Source organism: Elephantulus edwardii, unplaced genomic scaffold, assembly GCF_000299155.1.
Source record: "Elephantulus edwardii isolate Elephantulus edwardi_28Jun2011 unplaced genomic scaffold, EleEdw1.0 scaffold00069, whole genome shotgun sequence".
Lineage (NCBI taxonomy): Eukaryota > Metazoa > Chordata > Mammalia > Macroscelidea > Macroscelididae > Elephantulus > Elephantulus edwardii.
The window spans coordinates 11,750,388-11,772,398 of NW_006399819.1; the positions used below are offsets into that span (position 1 = coordinate 11,750,388).

The 22,011-nt window shown below is 38.3% G+C and overlaps 1 protein-coding gene across 1 annotated transcript in view; it reads right to left on the bottom strand.

Moving 5' to 3' along the window:
• AK5 (adenylate kinase 5) overlaps positions 1 to 22,011 on the bottom strand; it is a 531,421-nt gene that overhangs the window by 420,362 nt on the left and 89,048 nt on the right. The gene's annotated exons all lie outside the window — the stretch shown is intronic.

The following is a 22,011-nucleotide window of genomic DNA, read 5'->3' on the forward strand; positions in this document are numbered from 1 at the left end:
CAACCAAAAGGCATATGGCACATATACACCAGCTCCTGTGTGAGAGAAAGATGTGTAATCTTCTCCCATGCAGTTTAATGCCTCTGGAAACATGATGGAACATCAGCTATGACTTGGTTCTGATTTGATGACAATGACAGAGAGAGAAAAGGGGATGGGGAGGGAGAGATTCTTTATTTTTACAGAGATGTGCTAAAACTCCCAGAGCCCATAATTCACATACACTTCACTGTCAGAAATGTTGACACAAAATACTAAAGGGAGAGAAACAGAGAGACAGATCACAGCTGGAAGGAAAACTGGAATCACAGAGACAAAGCAAAAGAAAAAAAACCTTGGAAGTTATCGAACTCAAATTAGTACCAAACCTGTAATCATCTCCACAGCCTTCCTTAAAATGTTTTTAAACTCCTCTGTGAACATCTCTTGTGACAAGTATGTTGTACTTATGAGGCAGTTCCTTTCATTTCTGCATGACTGTAATAACTGGGAACCTCTAATACTGGGCTAAAATTTGGCTTCATGTTTACTTAAAAGAAAATAGAAAACATTATTCCTTTTATTTATTAAATATTTACTGAACATATGCCATTATTTTATAGGCTAGACTAGATCAATACAAAGGGAAAAATTATTACATTATTTTGAAAAAGAAACAATTGTCACGTAATCTAATGAATATAATTGCTCAGCAGACCTTTCTATAACTTGTGTGGCTTAGAGCACAAAAATCTGAGGTCTCATTATAAAGAAGGAGCTCTAGAAATTTCCATTCGTGGCCCTTCACTCTGAACTTGAAGTTAGAATTCCAAAAGAATATACCATGGGCCACTGTGCTTCCTCCCGTGGGTCCCAGCCCAAGGCCTTGGAGCACAGGACCTCAAGAGAGAGCCTCAGTCACCACCATGCTTGCTGGAGACATCAGCCAATGCCAGAGAGGATAATTATATATGAACCATGATTTTTTTATTTTTTTAATAAATCATGGAATTTTTTAAAGTTTTATTTTATTAATTTTAATGAATTTTACAGAGATTCTGGATTTCCATTCATTCAATGTTGCATTTTTTTTCTCCTTGCCCCCCATTTTGCTCTTCTTTTTGAAAAGTAAAAGAAAAATTCTTTCATTGGTATACAATCCCTCCCCCAACTCCACTATGCAGCCTTCACTCTGGACTCTTGTCATGAAAGAAAAATTCTTTCATTGGTATACAATCCCTCCCCCAACTCCACTATGCAGCCTTCATTCTGGACTCTTGTCATGACCATAATACCCAGTCACATATTGCTTTTGAACTGTTTTCTCCCTCATCTGTTTCAATGCAGTATACATAGTATATATACTATGAAATATCATCTCACCCCAGTAAGAATAGCAAAATTTAACAGAACAGCAAACAACAAATGCTGGCGAGGTTGCGGAAAAACTGGAACCCTTATTCACTGTTGGTGGGAGTGTAAAATGGTGCAACTAGGGAAGGCTGTATAGCGCTTTCTCAAAAAGTTACAAACAGAAATACCATTTGACCCAGCAATCCCTCTACTGGGAATATGCCCAAAAGAAACCATCACTGTCACCCAGGCAGATATATGCACCCCCATGTTTATTGAGGTTTTGTTCACAATAGCAACAAGTTGGAAACAACTTAAGTGCCCATCAACAAATGAATGGATAGAGAAGCTGTGGTATATTCACACAATGCTGCATTGAAAACCAAGGAACTCATGCAATATTATTCAAAATTGGTGATCCTGGAGGACATTATGGTGGGTGAAATATCTCAGTAGCAAAAGGACAAATACTGATAGTGCTGCAGTTGTAGAATGGGACTGACATCAGGGTTGGGATGAGACTGAGAAAAATTAGACAAATTATTAACCGTTTTTTTAAGCCTGCTTGTTTTTATGGTTTGCTCTTAAGGATACCACACATATTTGTCAGATGGTTGTGTTAGGGATGTGGTTTACCTGCTGCTACTAATTTTATAACTCAAGTGGGGTACATGCTTGCGTATTTATCATTTGCTCCCAAAAGTACAGCATTTGTCTGTCAGTTTGCTGTATGGGAGTGACTCAGTGTTTAAACTCCCAACAGAGTCGGTCATCCATGGTGGACAGATTTCAAAAGAGCTCCCAGAGTATGATAGATTATGAAGCAACCCTTTCTTTCTACTGTCCCTCTGGACGAAGTTAATGTTCCAGTCTCCGGGTTAACCTAAGGACATTTGCACTACCCGGGGACTCCGTGAGCTAAAATACCAAAACCCAAACCAAAACTGCTGATAGCAACTCAATTCCAACTCAGAGCAACCCTACAGGTCAGAGGAGAACTGCCCCATAGGATTTCCAAGACTACTAATATTCATGGGAGCAGACTGCCACATATTTCTCGCAATGGATTAAAAAAGAGTCTGACAATTTCAGAGCATCAGTCAGACACCACTGCCAGTAAAAAGACTTTAATTATATTTAGGAATTTTCATAGTGAAATATTGTTTTCATAGAAGTACAGTAATGCCAGTTATAGTATGTTTTGTATCTTTGTTTCTTAATGTCAGAGGATAGACAAAACACTTTTTAAGCAAATCTTGAAGAAAAAGAAATAAAGTGATATAGTCATTGGTACATAATAAACCATGGAGCTTTAGACTGTTGAGTAAGTGTAAACAATATCAGTAGAAAATGAGAACATAAAAGATTATTTGGAAACAGACTTACACATTTTACACTTACTCGCTGCTGTGGAATCAGAACCAATTCAAAGATAACCTTCTAGCAGGCTTTTCCGAGGCTGTAAACTGCAAAGGCTTTGCGTTAGCAGCACATCTCCCTACAGACTACACCATCACGAAAATACAGGCATTTGAATTGTGAAGAAGAGATTCTACAAGATAATGGAGAAATGGCAGTCTTTTCAATAAATGGTGCTTCATCATTTGAATATTCATATAGAAAAGAAATTATTCTTAGCTCCCCACATTATATTACATGATAAGCAAAAGCCCATTCTTAGAGATATTTCATATCTAATGATGCTTGGAAAGGTGGAAAGTCAGTAAAGGAGAGGAGGACCCTCAATAAGATGCATTGACGCAGTGACTGCAGCAAGGGGCTCAAGTGTATCAGAGAATATTAGGATGATGCTGGACAGGACAGTTTCAGATCTGCTATTCAGAGGATCATTACATAAAAACAGAGGACAGCACATAAAAACAACAAATGTGAAAGGTAAACTGACAACGTTTCAAGAAGGTAGTCTGTAAGAGAATAGTTTATAGGCCTTAGGTAAACAAGAATATCTTTAAATGGAACCTAAAAACCTCAAGTCATAAAAGGAAATTATGATAAACTTTATTTATTTAAAATTAATAAAAACATTTTTATTTATTAAAAGATATCATTAAGAGAATAAAAATTAGCAGCTGTAATAAGAGAGAAAACATTTTCAACACACAGCCAGATACTTGCTTTGAATATGTAGAAAGAGATCTAGCAAATCAGTATTAAAAGAAAAAAACCTAACAGAAAAATGGGCAAGAGAATTGAAAAGGTGGTTTGTTGTTTTGGGGTCTGTTTGTTATTTTCCTTAACTATTAAGTTCCCCAGTTCTATAGGAAAAAAAATTAAAAGCATATTGATTTGCAAGAAACACAATTTCATTGTTCTTCTCCTATTCTTTGTCATCCTTCTTGATTTTTCATTTTTTAGGATAAAAAATATGAGAAGAAACCAGAGCCACAGCTCAAACATCTGTATGCATACCCATGTTTATTGCTGCATTACTCACAACAGCAAAGAAATAGAAGTGCCCATCAGTAAACGAATAGATAGAAAAACTATGGCACATTAACACAATTTAATACTATGAAACACTGAAAACCAATGAAATAGTAAAACATTACACAACATGATGGAACCTTGAGGACATTATGCTAAGAGAAATATCTCAGTCACAAAAGGATAAATACTGCATAACACTGCTGTTGTAAAATAGAACAGATAGGGGGTGTTGGGGAGGGAATGGGGAAAGAGTAGACAGATAATGAACACTGCATTAGAAAAGGTGAGGGGAAGAACTGTCTTTAAGGAATATATGATTATGTATTACATGTATGACAAAGACTTGAAACAAGGAGGGTATTGCAGGGTGGGTTAGGGAAGAGAGGGAAAGGGGGAAGAAAATGTGCAAACAATGAATAAATAAAAGAGGGGAAAATATGAGTACAATTGGTTAGAACATATATTTCACTGAACTATATGCACAAGCCTTAGGTAAAGGTGAGGGCCGTCTCATCTGGAATCCTCTCTTTTTCCCCAGGAGTCTGGAGAGATACTATCTCCCCTTTCTCCATTCGTTGCTGACTCTCTTTCATTCAGAACTCCTTCCTTCTATGTAACCAGTGAGATCAGCTGGATTTAATTCTTAAAAGGTGGCAAAACTGCTGCTATTTGCAGATGCTATGATAGTTATAGTTGTTGATTGCTGTCGAGTCGAGTGTGACTCACAGAACCCAAAGGACTCGTTTAAAGAACCCATTAGACCTGATAGACCAGTTTAATAGAGTGGCAGGATTCAAGATCAATATACAAAAATCAGTGAGATCCCTCTACAGTAAGAAAGAGAAGGGAACTGGAAACTAAAAAAGCAATACCAATTACAAAAGCCAACCACAAACTGAGAAACTTGGGAATAAATTTACCTAGAGACACAAAAGACCTTTATCAAGAAAAGTAAAACACACTACAATAAGAGACCTAAATAAATGCCTCCTATGGTCAACTATACAATCAACACTCTTGGCACCAAGAGTAAGGAAATCAAAAGACGAATTGCATTGGGGAAGTCTGCTGTCAGAGACCTCTCCAAACTGCTAAAGAGCAATGATGTCAGTCCAGAGTCTAAGGTGCCTGTGATCCAGGCCATGGTTTTTTCAATTACCTGCTATGCATCAGAGAGCTAGATAATGACTAAAAATGACAAAAGAGGAATCACTGTCTTTGAGTTGTGGTGCTGGAGAAGAGTATTGAACTTATCTGAACCACTAAGATAACAAACAAGTCTGTCTTAGAGAGGGTGAAAACAAGTTTCTCCTTGGAGGCAAGGTCTTTGAAGCTTCATTTCACATACTTTGGGCACATGGCCAAGGGTACCATGCTTGGTGAAGGACATCATGCATGGAAGGACAGCACAGGAGACAAAGGCCCCAGATGAGATGGGCTGACATAGTAAATGGGTTAATGGGATTAGGTGTGTCAGAGTCAGTGAAAGTGGCTCAGAATATGGCAAGGTTCAGAGCTATTGTATATAGAGTTACAAAGAGATGTAGTTGACTCATTGGCATTTAACAACAATTCAAGGATAAGAAGACTCAATATAATGAAAATTACAATCCTGTCAAAAGCAATATACATATTTAATGCAATCTCAGTACAGATACTTGTTTTTTTTTTTTAAAGAGACAGAAAAGGTAATTGTCAAGTTTATTTGGAAGGGAAAGAGACCCTGAATAAGCAAATCTCTTCTGAAAAACAGAAATTAATTGGGATCACAAAATCTAATACACAGCTGTAATAACCAAAATAGCACAAAATAGGTACTGGTACAGCAACAGACATACAGTATTGAACAAGAATGCAAAACCTATCAAATGGAGAAACAATAATCTTTCCAACAAATGGAGCTGGCAAAAATGGACTTCTACCTACAGAAAGTGGAAACAGGATGCACATCTCACACCATACACAAAAATCAACTCAAGGTGTATCAGAGGTAAAGCCCGAAACCACAAAGATCATAAGAGACAAAATGACACCAAACTTAGAAGGACAAGCACATGATATAAAAATGCTGGCAAATACAGTCAGAAATACACAACCAGGAGAGAAAAACATCAGTGAACAAGACCTTCTAAAGCTTAACTCCCTGTATACATGAAAAGCTTTTCCCCACAGGATGAAAAGAAAACCTACTGATTAGGTAAAGAACATTTGGCGATGATATCTCACACAAGGGACTCATCGTGAAAGTTTACAAAATACTACAAGACCTCCACAAGTATAAGACAAATTGTTGTTGTCATGTGCCATCAAGTCGATTTGTGACTCATAGCAACCCTTAGGTATAACAGCTCTGAACTCTGCTCTATCCTGAGCCAATCTTACTGTCTCCAACACTACTCCCATTACTCCAGTCACTGAGTCAATCAATTTCATCCCTCCTGCGCTGTTCCTTCATCATCCCAAGTATAATTTCCCTCTCCAAGGACTGGTCTCTCCTTGTAACATGCCCAAAGTATGTCAGACAGAGCTTCAGGGTCCTTACTTCCAAGGAGCAGCCTGGTTTTACCCTCTCTAGGAAGAATTTATTTGTTCTCTTAGCAGTCCATAGTACACTTAATAATTTTATCCAGCACCACAGCTAAAAGGCATCAAATTTCCTTCTATCATCCGTAGTTATTATCCAGTTTTCTGATGCATAGAACTTAATTGTGAAGAACTTGACCTGGATAAGGCACACCATAGTCTCCAGACTGACAAAGGTGCTCTTCAGTACTCTGGAGATGTCCCTGATAACAGACTTTCTCAATGCAATTCATCTTTTGATTTCATGGCTGCTGGTACCAAGAATGTTGATTGTGGAGCCAAGCAAACTAAAGCTGTTAACAATCTCAATCTCTTCACCATGTATCATGATGTTGCTAATTGGCCCAACAGTGAGAATTTTCATTTTCTTGATGTTGAGCTTCAATCCATACTGAAGGCTGCAGTCCTTGACACTCTGCAGCAAGTGCTTCAGGTCCTCCTCAGTTTCAGCAAAGTTGTGTCATATGCATAATGCAGGTTGTTTATGAGTCTTCCTCCAGTCATGATGACACATTCCTCTTCATAAAGCCCAGCCTGCTGGATGATGTGTGAGCAAGAGCCTGGGGTGATGAAGGAAGAAGTTAAAATTGCTCTGAAGGAATTGGCAAAAAACAAGGCTCCAGGAATTGATGGCATACCAATTGACATATTTCAACAAAAAGAAGCTGCCATGGATGTGCTCACCAAGTTGTGTCAAGAAATTTGGAGGAAAGCCACCTGGCCAACTGACTGGAAGAGATCTATATTTGTTCCCATTCCAAAGAAAGGTGACCTGACAAAGTGTGGAAATTATCGAACAATATCATTAATATCACATGCAAGCAAGATTCTGCTGAAAATGATCCAAAAATGACTGGAACAGCACACCAACAGAGAACTGCCAGGTGTGCAGGCTGGATTTAGAAGAGGTCGTGGTACTAGGGATATTATAGCTAAAGTTAGATAGATGTTGGCTGAAAGAAGAGAGTACCAGAGGAATGTCCATCAATGTTTCATAGACTGTGCAAAGACATTGTGTGGATCACAACAAACTGGCTAACTCTGAGAGGAATGGGAATCTCAGAACACTTGATTGTGTTTATGCAAAACCTATAGTTGGACCAAAAGGCAGTTGTCAGAACAGAGCAAGGAAATACTGCATGGTTTAAAATTGGGAAGGGTATACACTAGGGATGTGTCCTATGTCCATATAAGACTGATAGCCCAATTAGAAAACGACCTTTTAAAAAACATGGGAAGACTTTTCCCACAGGAAGACAGCTGAATGTCCTAGAGACACATGACGAAATGCTAAAATTCATTGGCAAACAGAGAGATATAAATGAAAACCCCAATGAGATATTATCTCACCCCAGTAGCAGTGGAAAAGTTTAACAGACTAACAAGCAATAAATGTTAGAGAGGATGTGGAGAGATTGAAACTCTCATACACTGTTGATGAGATTGTAAAGAGGTACAGCCAGTCTGGAAGGTAGTTAGTCTGACATTTCTTCAAAAGGCTGAACGTAAGAATTACACATGACCTAGCTATTTCACTGCTAGGCATATAAGGTAAGGAAAACATAGCTGAGACACAAATGGAGATTTGTACAATGATGTTCATTGCAGTGTTATTTACAATAGCAAGAAAATGGAAACAGCTCAAATGTCCATCAACACATAAATGGATTGAGAAATTGTGGTACAGTCACACAATGGAATACTATGCGTTACTCAGGAGAAATGATTTTGAAAAATATTATATAGCACACAAGAGGCCATATATATACTACATAAGACCATTATTGTAAAAATAGAAGGATAACTAGTAAGAGGTGTACATAAGTCCAAAGGAGGCAAGAGGAGCTAGCAAGAGGGCTTAGTGTGGGAAGGGGGAAAATCATGGGGCCACAGAGTTTGATTAGGGTGGAGGGGGTGAAGGAATTAGGAAAGACTCAGTAGGGACCTGAAAAGATATGGTAATAATGGGCATAGATCAATAGTGATTAATTTTAGAAAACAATGTATGGGAATGATCATATGAAACAGGATGTGAATGAAAGAATGTGTGAAACACAGTGTATATGAACCAAACACAAAGTACACACACTTTTATGCAAATCAATATAAAAAAAATTTTAAGGCCTCTGCCAGATGGTTCTAAATACCGACACAATGTGGCTCTACTTTCTATATTTTCTTTCACGGATGTTCTTTGGAATGACCTCTCCATGACACCGATCGGACAATCTGAGACTAAGGGTTGGGAGGAAGCCATCTGCTCTAGGCTCTAGTCTTCTTCTAGTTTACAGGAAAGGAGTTCTCTGTGGGGTTCAATTTGTACTATTGGGCTTCCACTGGGTTTGGAGGCAAAGTTTCAGTGCAATTGAGTGCTTTCTTGCTGTTCACTGCAGTCCCTGTAAGTATCATCATACTGGCTGGTTGGTGGACTGAGGATAACATATGGTTGTTCCCTATAGTGTTTTAATCCCTTATGTTTCCAATGATCAGTATTGGATGCTAGCACCCAAGAATGGAAAGAAACTTTTTTTAGAAAGAGTTAAAAGACATTTTTCCTCACCATCAAATAGTTCAGATTGTGAGATAATTATTATACAATATTATAGACACAATAAAAAAATTTAAAAAGCAGTAAAGAGAATGGCTGCCTCATATGGAAATTCTTATAATACCAAAGTCAGTTGACATATTTTTCATGAATTCTTTATCAAAGACAAATACCATTCTACTCCCCATTGTTGTTATGTTGTTATGTACTATCAAGTTGCCTGCGACTCATAGAGATCTTATGTACAACAGCTCTACCCTGCCATATCCTGAGGCAGCCTCACTGACTCCAACACACCCAATCCATTTCCCCAGTTATCATGCCAATCAATCTCATTTGGGGTCTTCTTCTCCGATGCTGTTCCTCCACCCTTCAAATCATAATGTCCTTCTCCAAGGATTGGTCCCTTTTGGCCACATGTCTGAAGTATGTGAGACAGAGGTTCAAAATCCTTACCTTCATAAGAGAGATGCAAATTAAAACCAAAATAAGATACCATCTCATCCCAATAGCAGTGGCAAAGATTAACAGGACAGCAAGTAATAAATGTTGGAGAGGATGTAGAAAGAGGTGAAATTATACACTGTTGTTGTGATTGTAAAGTGGTACAACCACTCTGGAAGGCAGTTAGGCATTTTCTCAAAAGGCTAAACACAGAAATTCCATATGACTCAGCATTTCATATGACCTTGCTTGAAATATAGCCCAAGAAAATTAGAAATGAGACATAGACAGAAATTTGTCCTTCAGTATTCATAGTAGCATGATTCACCATTGCAAGAACATGGAAACAGCCCAAATGTCCAACCACAATAGAATGGATTGAGAAATTGTGATATATTCACACAATGGACTACAATGCAGCGTGCAAAAGCAATGATTTTGAAAATTACTACATATTTTGTGAGGGACTGGAGAGAATTATGCTAAGTGAACTAACTCAGTCCCTTAAGGACAAATACCATATAAGACCTTTATTGTAGAAATTGAAAGATAACGAGTGAAACAGGTATGAGGATCCAAGAGGGGGAGGGTAGAAGCAAAGGGGTGAGGATATGCAGGGGGTAGTCATAGGGTTGCACAATTTGATGGGTACAGAGAGGAGTGGGTAAAGTTAGTGGGAAAGATCTGGTGTAAAAAACAATGCAAATGAACTTTGTAAGCTAACCAGTATAAAATAGAAATTTATTTTTAAAAATAAATCAATGACAAGAAAAAAACAAACAAACCAAAGGTTGAAATGTAGAAATAATTTTAATTGCAAAGAAGGTGGTATTGTTGTTGTATACTGTCAAGTTAGAATCAAGCCATAACTGACCCTCTGGGAGGTTTTCAGAGGCTGTTAAGTGCACAGGAGGAGACTGCCCATCCTTCTCCCCTGCAAAGTAGGTTCTTGCTGTTGTTAGGTGCCCCTGAGCCATAGTGACCTTCTGAACAGAAGATCCAAGCCCTGTTTCATCCTGCACCATTCTCACACTTTCTGACACACAAGAGCCCACTGCAGCAGTCACCTTGTCAATCCACCTAGCTGAGGGTCTTCCTCTACTGACTCTCCACCATTCCCAACATCATGTCCTTCTCCAAGCAATAGCCCCTCCTAGCAACATGCCCAAAATGAAGTGACCCCTCATCATTCTTGCCTCCAAAGAGCACTCCGGCTGCACCCTCTCCAAGACATAGCTTTCCATGGGATGTTCAGTGATCTTCAAGAAATTATAGCTCAAAGGGATCAATTCTTTTTCTGTCATCCTTATTCATTGTCCAGCTCTCAGATGCATAGCAAGGAAGACTATGGCCTGAATAAGATGTACTTTAGTCCCCAAACTGACACCATAATTCTCAATAATTTGGAGAAGTTCCTAAATGCAGATTTTCCCAGTGCAATGCATCTCTTTTTTTTCCTGATTGCTGGTATGAATGATGATAATTGTGGACCCAAGCAAGATGAAGCTGTTTATAGTTTCAATCTCTTCTCCATCCATCATGACACTGCTTCTTGGTCCAGTGGTAAGAATCATTTATTTTCTTGATATTGAGATGCAATTCAAATTGAAGGCTGTTTTTCTTGATCCTCTGCAACAAGTATTTTCAAGTCCTCCTCAGTTTCAGCAAGCAAGGTTGTGTCATCTAACTCACCCTCCAATCTTGAGCTTCTTGGGTAATTTGCTCAGCACACAGATTGAATAGGTATGGGGAAAGAACACAACCCTGATGTAATCCCTTCTCAATTTTACACCACGCACTGTTCCCCTGCTCAGTTTGCACATCAGTCTCTGGTTCAGGTATAGGTTCTGCATGAACACAATTAAGTGCTTTGGGATTTCCATTCCTCTCAATGTCTGTCACAACTAGTTATGATCCACATAGTCAAACGCCTCTGCACAGTCAATAAAACACAAATAGACACTTTTCTCATATTCCTTACTTCAACCAGGCTCCATCTGAGGTCAGCAATGACATTCCTTGTGCCTATTCTAAAATCTGCTTGAACTTCTGGCAGTTCCCTAGCTATTTACTGTTCTAGCTGTTTTTTAATGATTTTTGGCAGGATTTTGCTTGCATGTCAAATTAATGATATTGTTCAATAGTTTTCACATTTAGTTCGATCATTCTTCTTGGGAATTGGGAACAAATGTGGACCTTTTCCAATCTTTTGTCTAGAGAGCCGTCCTCCAAATTTCCTGGCTTAGACTGGTGAGCTCATCCAAGGCAGCATCTGTTAATTGAAACAAGTCAATTGGTATCCCATCAATTCCCAGGGCCTTATTATTCGCCAGCAACTTCAATACAGCTCCTTCATTACCACTGGCTCCTGTTCAATATTGTACTTCCTGAAAATTTTTATTGTCAATCAATTCTTTTGGGTACAGTGATTCTGTGTATTCCCTCCATGTTCTTTCGATGTGTTCTGGGTCATTCAATATATTGCCCATAACGTCTTTCAATATTGTGACATAAAGCTTACATTTGTTTTACACTTCTTTCGGCTTGAGAAATGCAGAGTTCTTCCCTTTTTATTCTCCAACTCCAGCTCTCTGCACATTCCATTATAATACTTTGCTTGTCCTCTCGGGCTGTCCTTTGAAATCTTCTGTTCAGCTCTTTCACTTTGAGATGCTTTCCTTTGTTTTGGCTTCTCGTCATTTCAATTCTATCTTCTGACACCATTTATTTTTTCTTTCTCCTCTGTTTTTATAAGGACTTTTGTTTTCTTCAACTCATTCTTGCAAGGAAGGTAGACATTCTCAATATCATGAGGAATTCCCAGGTGATGGGATTGTATTCAGTTGGAGATATTGAAGGTTATCATCCTGAGTTACCTGGAAATAAAATTTTTCCATAACAATTACTGCTGTTATATATCTTTAGCTATTCACAGGCAAAAACCTGGTATGCTATTCCAGTTAGTTACTCCCTTCTTCTCGACTTTCTAGGCCCCAACAAGCCTCAAGTTATGTGAGGTTTAAAAAAAAACAAAAACAAAAAAACTTTGCCTCCAAGGAAAAAACTTAGTTTCGCCCTCTTGATATTATAGTTATAAAAAATTACAGAAGTTAAGTAAAATCATTTCATTGACATAAGGATATTCCACATAGCCCTCTCATTAAAACACAGTTCTTGGTATTCTAGTTGTATGTACTGGGTATTTCCAGAAGGCTTCTTAGGAATGTAAATTCAGGAGCACTACCTAACCCTCAGAAAGTTGGAAAGTGAACAAGGATGACAGAAAGAATTGATGCCTTTGAGCTATGGTGCTGGAGAAGAGTGTTGAATATACCATGGACTGCTAGGAAAACAGACAGGTTTGTCCTGGAGAGGGTGAAGCCGGAATGCTCAATGGAGTCAAGGCTTCTGAAGCTTCATCTGACATACTTTGGGCATGTTGCAAGGAGGGACTTGTCCTTGGAAAGGGACATCATGTTTGGGAGAGTGGAGGGACGGCGCAGGAGAGGAAGACCCTTGATGAGATGGATCGATTCTGTCACTGGAGTGGTGGGAATGAGTGTGTTTGAGACGCCGAGGTTGGCACAGGATAGAGAGGCATTTAGGGCTCTTGTACATAGGATCACTATGAGTCACAAGTGACTCAATGGCACATAACAACAACAACCACCTAACCCTATCTGCAGCTTCATTTCTATCACCAAGTCCAGGTTTTCCATCTACTACTGATCCTTCTTCCCAGCTCCGAACTTTTGCATTCCAGTCATTCATTATTATTAATGAGTCTTTATTGTATGTTTGATTGATTTCTGACTGCAAAACTTGGTAGAAATCTTCTATTGCCTCCTCTATGGCTCTGCTTGTTGGTGCATATATTGAATGATGGTGGTATTCACTGGACTTCCTTGTAAGCATATGGATATTATCCTGTCAGTCACAACATTGTATTTCAAGATGGATCTAGAAATTACTTCTTTAGCTATGAAAGCAACCCCATTTCCCCTCACTTTTTCACCCCCAGCATAGTAGATCATACGATTGTCTGGCTCAAAATGCCCCATGTGGGAGCTCTGGTGGCCTAGTGGTAAGAAGCTGTGCTGTAGTCTCAAAGACATGTGGTTCAAATCTACCAGTTGCTCTGCAGAAGGATGAGCAATCTCTTTCTGTGCAAATTACTCCCTCTGAAAAACCTCTGGAAGGTCATTTATGGGTTGGTTCCAACTTGACAGAACACAACATCACTCCACCCTACTGAATCTCTAGACAGGAAATAGGACTTTAACACAACATTAAACTGTTTTAATAGAATTAAGTTTGAAAGCCTTGAATTTATAGTGTGAAAATACAAAATAGGATTCTGGCAAGGCTGTAAAATCCTTAGAAATAAAATAGCAATGAAAATATGAAGTGGATTAAGATGATGTTCTAAAAAAAAAAATAGACTGTTTTGTTTCCCTTAACAAAACTGCTGCTCCAGTAGGTTTTCAGATGCTGTGCATATGAGGAGACTGTTAAACTTTCTACCACAGAGCAGCCGGTGGATTCAAACCAAGTACCTTTGAGTTGTCTGTATAACTCCTTATTACACTAGCAGAGTTCCCTAATGAGGTAACTCTGTGGAAATCTTATTTTTGTTTTGTTCTGGAATTTCTCATTTTAAAGCTGTCTTCCATTTGCATAGTCCAGTGGTTGTTTCTTAATAATCTAAGATGTATATTTCCCCCAATAATTTATGTAAGGGAGTTCTGATGATGTAATAGGAAATTGCTAACCCAAAGGAAACATAATATCCTTGTGTTCGATTTAAAGCCCCCAACATCTACTGGAGGGTCAGCTATGAGTTGATTCTGACTCGGAGTCAATGAGAGATAATTTATTTAAGTCATATCTAGATTTCTCTGTCCTCATAATTTGTCACAAATCCAACTGACATTCTCTGAAAAGCGACATCATGATTAGGATAAGGCTAAAAATAGTGGCTATAACAGACTTCAAAATAGGAACAAGCCTCAGTATGGCTCAGGACTAGGCAATATTTTGCTCTGATGTAAATATGTTGCAATGAATTGGAACCACTAGAAGGCACCTAACAACAACAACAAATAGATTATATTTCTTGAAGTGAGTATATGATTATTAATTTTAAAAAGATATTGGTTAAGTCAGTTAATGAGAAGTACATTTCCAGGGTTTCATGTTTATGATGAAAAGCTATATTTCAATAAAAGTCAATTGGGATATATAAAGCTGCCGTGATGTAGGACTTTAACCAAGAGTAAACTATTACAGTTTTATTTCATATACATCAGGTTACAATGAGGACAAAGAATGTGAATTTACAATGTTGTGATGTCTTCTCCCCAATGCTAATTTGATTATATGGGCATTTATGTCATTCATTTAATAATTCACTCATATAATATCTGCTAAACCCTTATTATGTGTCAGAAGCTGATGTTCCCTGGAACGAGATGAGAGGTGGTATTAAATTCCACTCTGAGGAACTGTGGTTTTGCCTTATAAAGGTGGGATTACTAGATTCCACTTTTATCTTGAGCCCAAGACTTGAGGATGTAGGCTGGATGGGAGCCTGCAGGTAGGCAGATGATCTGGGTGAGCTAAAAGGCCCGGACTGTCCATACCTCTGATGGATGGAGGTCACGTAAAAGATAATGTACAGCATGCTCTTTATTCTTAATGCTATTTTTATAGATGTGCTTAATCTTAATGATCATTTGGGGGAAAGGAGGGACAATTAGTACCAGTATTAGGTAAATAAGGCTGCAATAAAACACAAGAACTTTCTAAACTTGGTGGGTAGAGAGGAATAAAGGCAAATGGCTAGTTTGAAATTCTACCCGCTATTTCTACATCTATGGGATGTGCCAAGCCTGGCTAATTCATTGTTCTCGTTATCTGCACATGAGTCAGACTCGCCTCATGGTGACTATGGGTTTTTGAGATCAGGAAGTTTTTATTGATTGAATTTTGGAAGTAGATGGACCTTTCTTTCTAGTCTGTCTTAGTTTGGAAGTGCACTCAAAGCTCTGCAGCCCTGTAGAAGCTCAGAAGGCTGGCAGATGGGTGGTGGCTCCTCATCAGGAGCAATGGCTGGGAATGGAACCAGGACATCTTCCACGGAAGGCAGGAATTCTCCGACTGAACCAACGTCATTCCCTGACTTATTCTTGATGATCAGTTAATGGAGTACTCATTGCTAATGCACATTGTGGATAACTGATCAGACCACAGGAAACAGTGCTTATTACCAAGAGGTCAAATGACTGGATGTCAATGTTGAGTAATGATGTCAGACTTAATTGAAGGAACTAACGTGTAGGGCCAGATCCTGAAGAAGCTGAAGTCCTCTGCATATTTCTAGTGCTTACTCTTTAGCCAATTTCTAACCCAGTTTCTCTCTACACTTTCTTTCTTTACAAATGTTCAACATTAAAATTCATCAGACTGACAACAGAGTTAATTATCCAAGAAACTGTGTCATTGGAAGATAGATACAAACCTGACTTAGATTTTAATCACATTAATAAATTCAACAAAAAGAAGAGTAGGAAGAATCCTTAAAAGTCATGTGGTGCAGATCCCTGTCTGATCTATGATCTTCTCATTAGTTTTCAAAATATGTATGAAATATATTAAAAATTATAAAAAATTTGCTTCAGTTAAGTGAATAATAACAGTGTAGTTTGTCCCTGACCCACCTATTTTGGATGACTGGTTTTTATGAGTTGGGACATATTACATCCACTCAAAGGAAAATAGTTTAGAAATTCCTAAAAAAAGCAGTTCATTTTCAGATCTTTTAAAAGTATTTCTTGGAGAAAAATAAAACTGAAGAACATATGAAATGTTAACTGATACCGTGGGAATATAAAGCAAGTGAAAAATGATCTGATAGAAAAAGGCTGAAAATACACCACAAAATGCATTGAAAGTTTCCATCTGGAGTTTATAGAAAAGTATTTTTTCACTCTGATATCTTTTTTTTTTTTTCACTCTGATATCTTTTAAAAGAAAACCTGGTATTTTCTTCTTAGGCATAAGTTGTCTTAATTTGTGAGGCTGAAAAAAGCTAATCCTTCTAAGACTAACACAGTTCTATTTCACATTTCCCCACACTCATCACTGAGCATGCACTCAAACACGTAGACTGCCTCCAGGATATTCAGACAGCAATATTAAGCTATTAATGGTTGAAAGAGTGATGATATTACCCTTTATTAGACATTACCGTATCTCTTTCTTAGCTTAGAACAACACTACTCATTCAGGCTGGTAAGAAGAAAAAGATTTTAAATGCGTATTCACATACAATATTTGAGACAATAAATGCAATCAAATAAAATCTTAGCCAAATGAGAACATCTCTTTAAAACATCCTTTTCTCAAGATTTTCTTGTGTACTTTAACTATGACAATTGCTTGCTGAAACTGAGGAAGACCTGAGGAGTTTCTTTCAGCCTTTAATATGGATTGAAGTTTAACATCAAGAAAACAAAGATTCTCACCACTGGGCCAACTGGCAACACCATTATAGAGAAGAAATTGAGATTGTTAACAATTCCAGGTTGCTTGGTATTACAATCAACATTCTTGACATCAGCAGTCAAAAAAAAAAATCAAAAGTTGAATTGCATTGGGAAAGTCTGCTGTCAAGGACCTCTCCAGAGTGCTGAAGAGAAATGTTGTCAATCTAGAGACTAAGGTAGGTTACCTGATCCAAGCCATGGTCTTCACAATTACTTGTTGCACATCAGAGAGCTGACAATGACTAAGAATGACACAATAAATATTGATGCTTTTGAATTGTGGTGTTAAAGAATAGTACTGAATGTATCACAGACTGCTCAGAGAACAAATAGGTTTGTCCTGAAGATTGTGAAATCCAGTTGTTCCTTGGATGGAAGGATTCTGAAGCTCCATCTCACATATTTTGGGCATACTGCCAAGAGTCTTTGGGGGAAGCACATCATACTTGAAAGGGTGGAGGGACAGTGCAGGCGAGGAAGACCGTGGATGAGAGATTGACACAGTAACTGGGGTAATGGGGTTAGATGTGTTGGAGACAATGGAGTTGGCTCAAGATAGGGCACAGTTCAGAGCTATTGTATATAAGGTCACTATGAATTTCAGGCAACTCAATGGCACATAAACATCAATAACAAAGAAAGATCCATTCATTCATTCTTTAAACCCACAAACATTTACTGATTGTTTAATCTGGGCCATCAAGCCATAGGTGTGAGGTTTGAATGCACCAGCTGCTCCACAGGAGAAAGATGGGCAATCTCCTCCTAAAGTATAACCTCTGAAAACCTACTGGAGGGTCAATTCTGAGTCAGTTCCAACTCCACGGCAATGAGTGAGTGAGTAAGTATACTGCTACATCTGATTCAACAAGGTTACTTTAATTCATCCTCTCCTTTTAAAATTTTGTGAAAATTGGAGTCCAGTATTTGCAAACGTATTTAAAACTGTTCATTTCAGTATAACATACACTTACTGAGCATCCACTGTGAGCCAACTCTCCTATAAGAGAAAACAGTTATAAAAGGTACAAGGTACATTGCCTTCAAATGAAAGCCAGAGTGTAACGAGAGGCACAGAAAAGAACCTGGAGGTTTCTTTATGGAATGTCTTTTTTTCTCTAGAAAGTCTTTCTCATGGAAAATATGCAAAGGAAGAAAAGAGGAACTTACTTCTAAGTCTATGAAGTGGCTGGACTCTGTAAGATGGCTCTCTTGTTTTGGCTGAGGGTCAGTGAGGAATATATGGTTGTTTAGAGTCAACAAGACCTCCTCGAGGGCCCTTGTACTTAAAAGTTGGGCCCAAGGGATTATATTTTATTCCCTTGTTAATCTATTTTGGAAGAACATTCTTCTACATCGTACAGCACTCTTCTGTCAATTTGTTGTGCTGATGCAATCTGGGTTTCCTGTGACCCTGAACATTATGCCATTAGGGTCTTAAATGCCATCATGGCTGCCCATGGTGGACGGTGTTAGGTGGAGCTCGCAATTTAAGGCATGTCTGGAAGCAGGAGTGGCATCCACTTCTTAAACCACATGCCTCTGGAAACTCTATGAATTTGGAGAAACGATAGTTATAAAGGCTTCAGGTCTTTTGCTAATGGGGTCGCTATGAGCTGTGCGTGACTTGGCAGCAATCAACAATAACTATGGCAAACAAAATATGGCAAAAATGAGACACTAACTTGGGAGGGACGGGAAAGCATTATGGTGAGTGAACTAACTCAGTCCTACAAAGACAAATATTGTATAAAACCATGATTGTAGAAATAGAAGGATAACTAGTAAAACATGTATGAGGAACCAAGGTAGGGAGGATAGGAGCAGAGGACTGAGGATGGGCAGGGGAGTAATCATAGGGTCACACAATTCGATGGTTAGAGAGAAGGGTGGGTAAAGGAAATGAGAAAGGTCCAGTGTGAAAAATAATGTATACGACTTTGTAAGTAAACCAGTATGTTGTTGTTGTTATTGTGCTGTCGAGTCACTTGTGATTCATAGCGACCCTAAGTACAAGAGCCCTAAACTCTGCTCTATCCTATGCCAACCTCACCATCTCCGACACACTCCCACCACCTCAGTCACTGAATCGATCCATCTCATCGAGGGTCTTCCTCTCCGGTGCTGTCCCTCAACTTTCCCAAACATGATATCCCTCTCCAAGGACAAGTCCCTCCTTGCAACATGCCCAAACTATGTCAGATAAAGCTTCAGAATCCTTGAGTCCAAGGAGCAGCCTGGTCTCACCCTTTCCCAGATGAACCTGCTCATTCTCTTAACAGTCCATGGTATATTCAATACACTTCTTCAACACCACAGCTCAAGGGCATCAATTCTTCTTCTATCCTCCCTAGTCATTGTCCAGCTCTCTGATGCATATCAAGTAATTGCAAAGATCATGGCCTGCATAAGTCTCCAGACTGACATCATTGCTTTTCAGTACTTGGGAGAGGTCTCTGACATCAGACTTGCCCAACACAATACATCTTTTCATTTCCTGGTTGCTGGTGCCAAAAGCGTTGATTGTGGAGTCAAAGAAACTGAAGCTGTTTACAATCTCACTATCTTCACCATCCATAATAATGCTGTCAATTTGTTCAATGGTGAGAATCTTTGTTTTCTTGATATTGAGCTCCAGTCCATACTGGAGGCTGTAGTCCTTGACCTTCCGTAGATTTAAAAAATATCTTCCAACATACAAATACAAGGAAAGGTTTATACACAAGCAGAACCCACTTTAGAGGTTTAATGAAGAGTAAGGGAGAAGGAAGCAAAACCAAAACATTAAAAAAATCATGTTCAAAATCCTTAACGATCATAGAGATGAGAATCAAACAACTATGATATATCATCTCACCCCAGCAACAACAGCAAAGTTCAACAGGGCAGAAAACAACAAATGCTGGCAAGGTTGTGGAGAGACTGGAACTCTTATTCAACTGCTAATTAAAATGTAAAATAGTACAGCCACTATTGCAGGTAGTCTGGTGTTTTCTCAAAAAGTTGGAAACAGAACTACGTTTGATCTAGCAGTTCCTCTACTGGGAATATATCCTAAAGAAACCAGAGCCACAATTGAAACATATGCATGCACACCCATGTTTACTGCTGTGTTATTCATAATAGCAAATAGATGGAAGGAATAAAAAAAAGTCTGTCAACAAGCAAATGAATGGAAAAACTATGGTACATCCACACAATGGAGTATTACGTAGCATTGGAAAAATGAACTTGTAAAACATTACACAACATGGGGGAGCCTAGAAGGTACTATGCTGAGGTAAATGTCTTAGTCACAACAGGGAAAATAGTGAATAACACTGCTGTTATAAAACAGAACAGACATGGGATGGGATTGGGGAGAGAATGGGAAAAGAGTGTATAGGTAATAAACACTGCATTAGAATAGATAAGGGGAAGAACTGTCTGGAAGGTTGATATGATTAGGCATTATATGTATGACAACAATCTAGAACAAAGAGTGCATTGTAGGGTGGGTTGGGGGAGGGGTAGCAGAGAGGAAGAAAATCTGCAACAATAAAAAAAAGTGTTGTTTTGTTTTGTTTTGTTTTTAAAAAATGAAAAGCCTTAAACTACAGAAGGACTACCTAATGATAGTATTTCAGGTATGAGAGAGCAGTCCACCATAAAGTATAAAGGAATTTGGGGAAAAAAGTATTGCCAGAATCCTTCTGATCTCACTCTGTAGGCAAATAAAATAGAGGATACCATTAAAAAGTCATGTTCATTCTCAAATAAATTAAAAAAACTTCAGTCTGCTATTTCTAGAACTCTTGCATGTGCTTGGAAAACACAAAGTTATGAGGTGATGGCAATCAAGAAATCAAAATTATTTTTAAATTAACAAAACAATATTTGTACAACTTAATGTGCTTTTCCCTTCAAAATAGACCCTCTGAGAAATTGTTTATTTTAATGATGCTGTCCTCCATGCAAAATGATTTTATAACTGCCTTTTGGATCTAGCTTCAGAGAGGTGCTTTTGAATGATGAATCCCTCTCCTTTGAGAGCAGATTCATCCTTTTTCATTGCTGAGGGAGACAGCAGAATTCGATGAGAGCATATGACAAAGGCTCAGGGGCTTTACTCCGGTCCTTATATGAAGGGCCTACATTATGAAGTTGGTCAGTCACTATATCTTTCTGGGCCTTGATTTTTTCATTTACAAAATGAGGAGATTGGCAACTTATCTAATGAAAATGCTTGGTTAAAGGGTTTTTTTGGGGGGGTTTGTTTTTTTATGTGTTTAACTTTTTTAATTTTATTTTTTAAATTTTTTTAAAAATTGTGTTTCCTCCCTATCTCCTAGTTCACTTTAAAGGAAAAAAAAACAACCAATGTTCATTCATTGTTGCATAATGTCCTCCATCACCCCTCCCATTCCACCTTGTGATACACCTCTTTTTTTTCTGGACTTTTGGATTTGTCATACAAATAATGTGTAGTATTATCTTTTTTAAACAGTTTTCCCCCCTTCATCTGTCCCAATGCAGTGTTCATTATTTATTCCCTGTTTTCTTTGTTTTCTTCTAACCTCCATTATTTGCTCAGCATACACACTGAATAGGTATGGAGAAAGGATACAACCCTGACACATATCCTTTCTGATTTAAAACCATGCAGTATTCCCCTATTTTTCTTGGAAAGCAGCTTCTTGGTCTAGGCATATATTTCATAAAAGCACAAATAAGTGTTCTATAATTCACGTTAAAAGGAATCATTTTTGAAAAGGGATATCATGTTTGTAAATTCAGCAAGTCCTTCAAAGAGCTACTGCAGGAATGAGCTCAAGCATGTCAAAGTCGATCAGGATGTCACAGAATACGACAGGGTTTAGATCTCTTGTTAATAGGGTTGCTGTGAGTTGTACTTGATAACATCTAAAAATAATAACAAAGCTTAACAAGAAGAGATTTCCCATCTTTCTCCTATGTAGACACTGGTGGATTTATATCACCAGAGATGCACAGCCTTTTGATTAGAAGTGCAACATTATGCTGAGTGAGGTATCTCAGTCACAAAGGGACAAATGCTATATGGTGCCACTGTTGTAGAATGAGGCTGGCATTGGGGTGGGGGTAAGACTG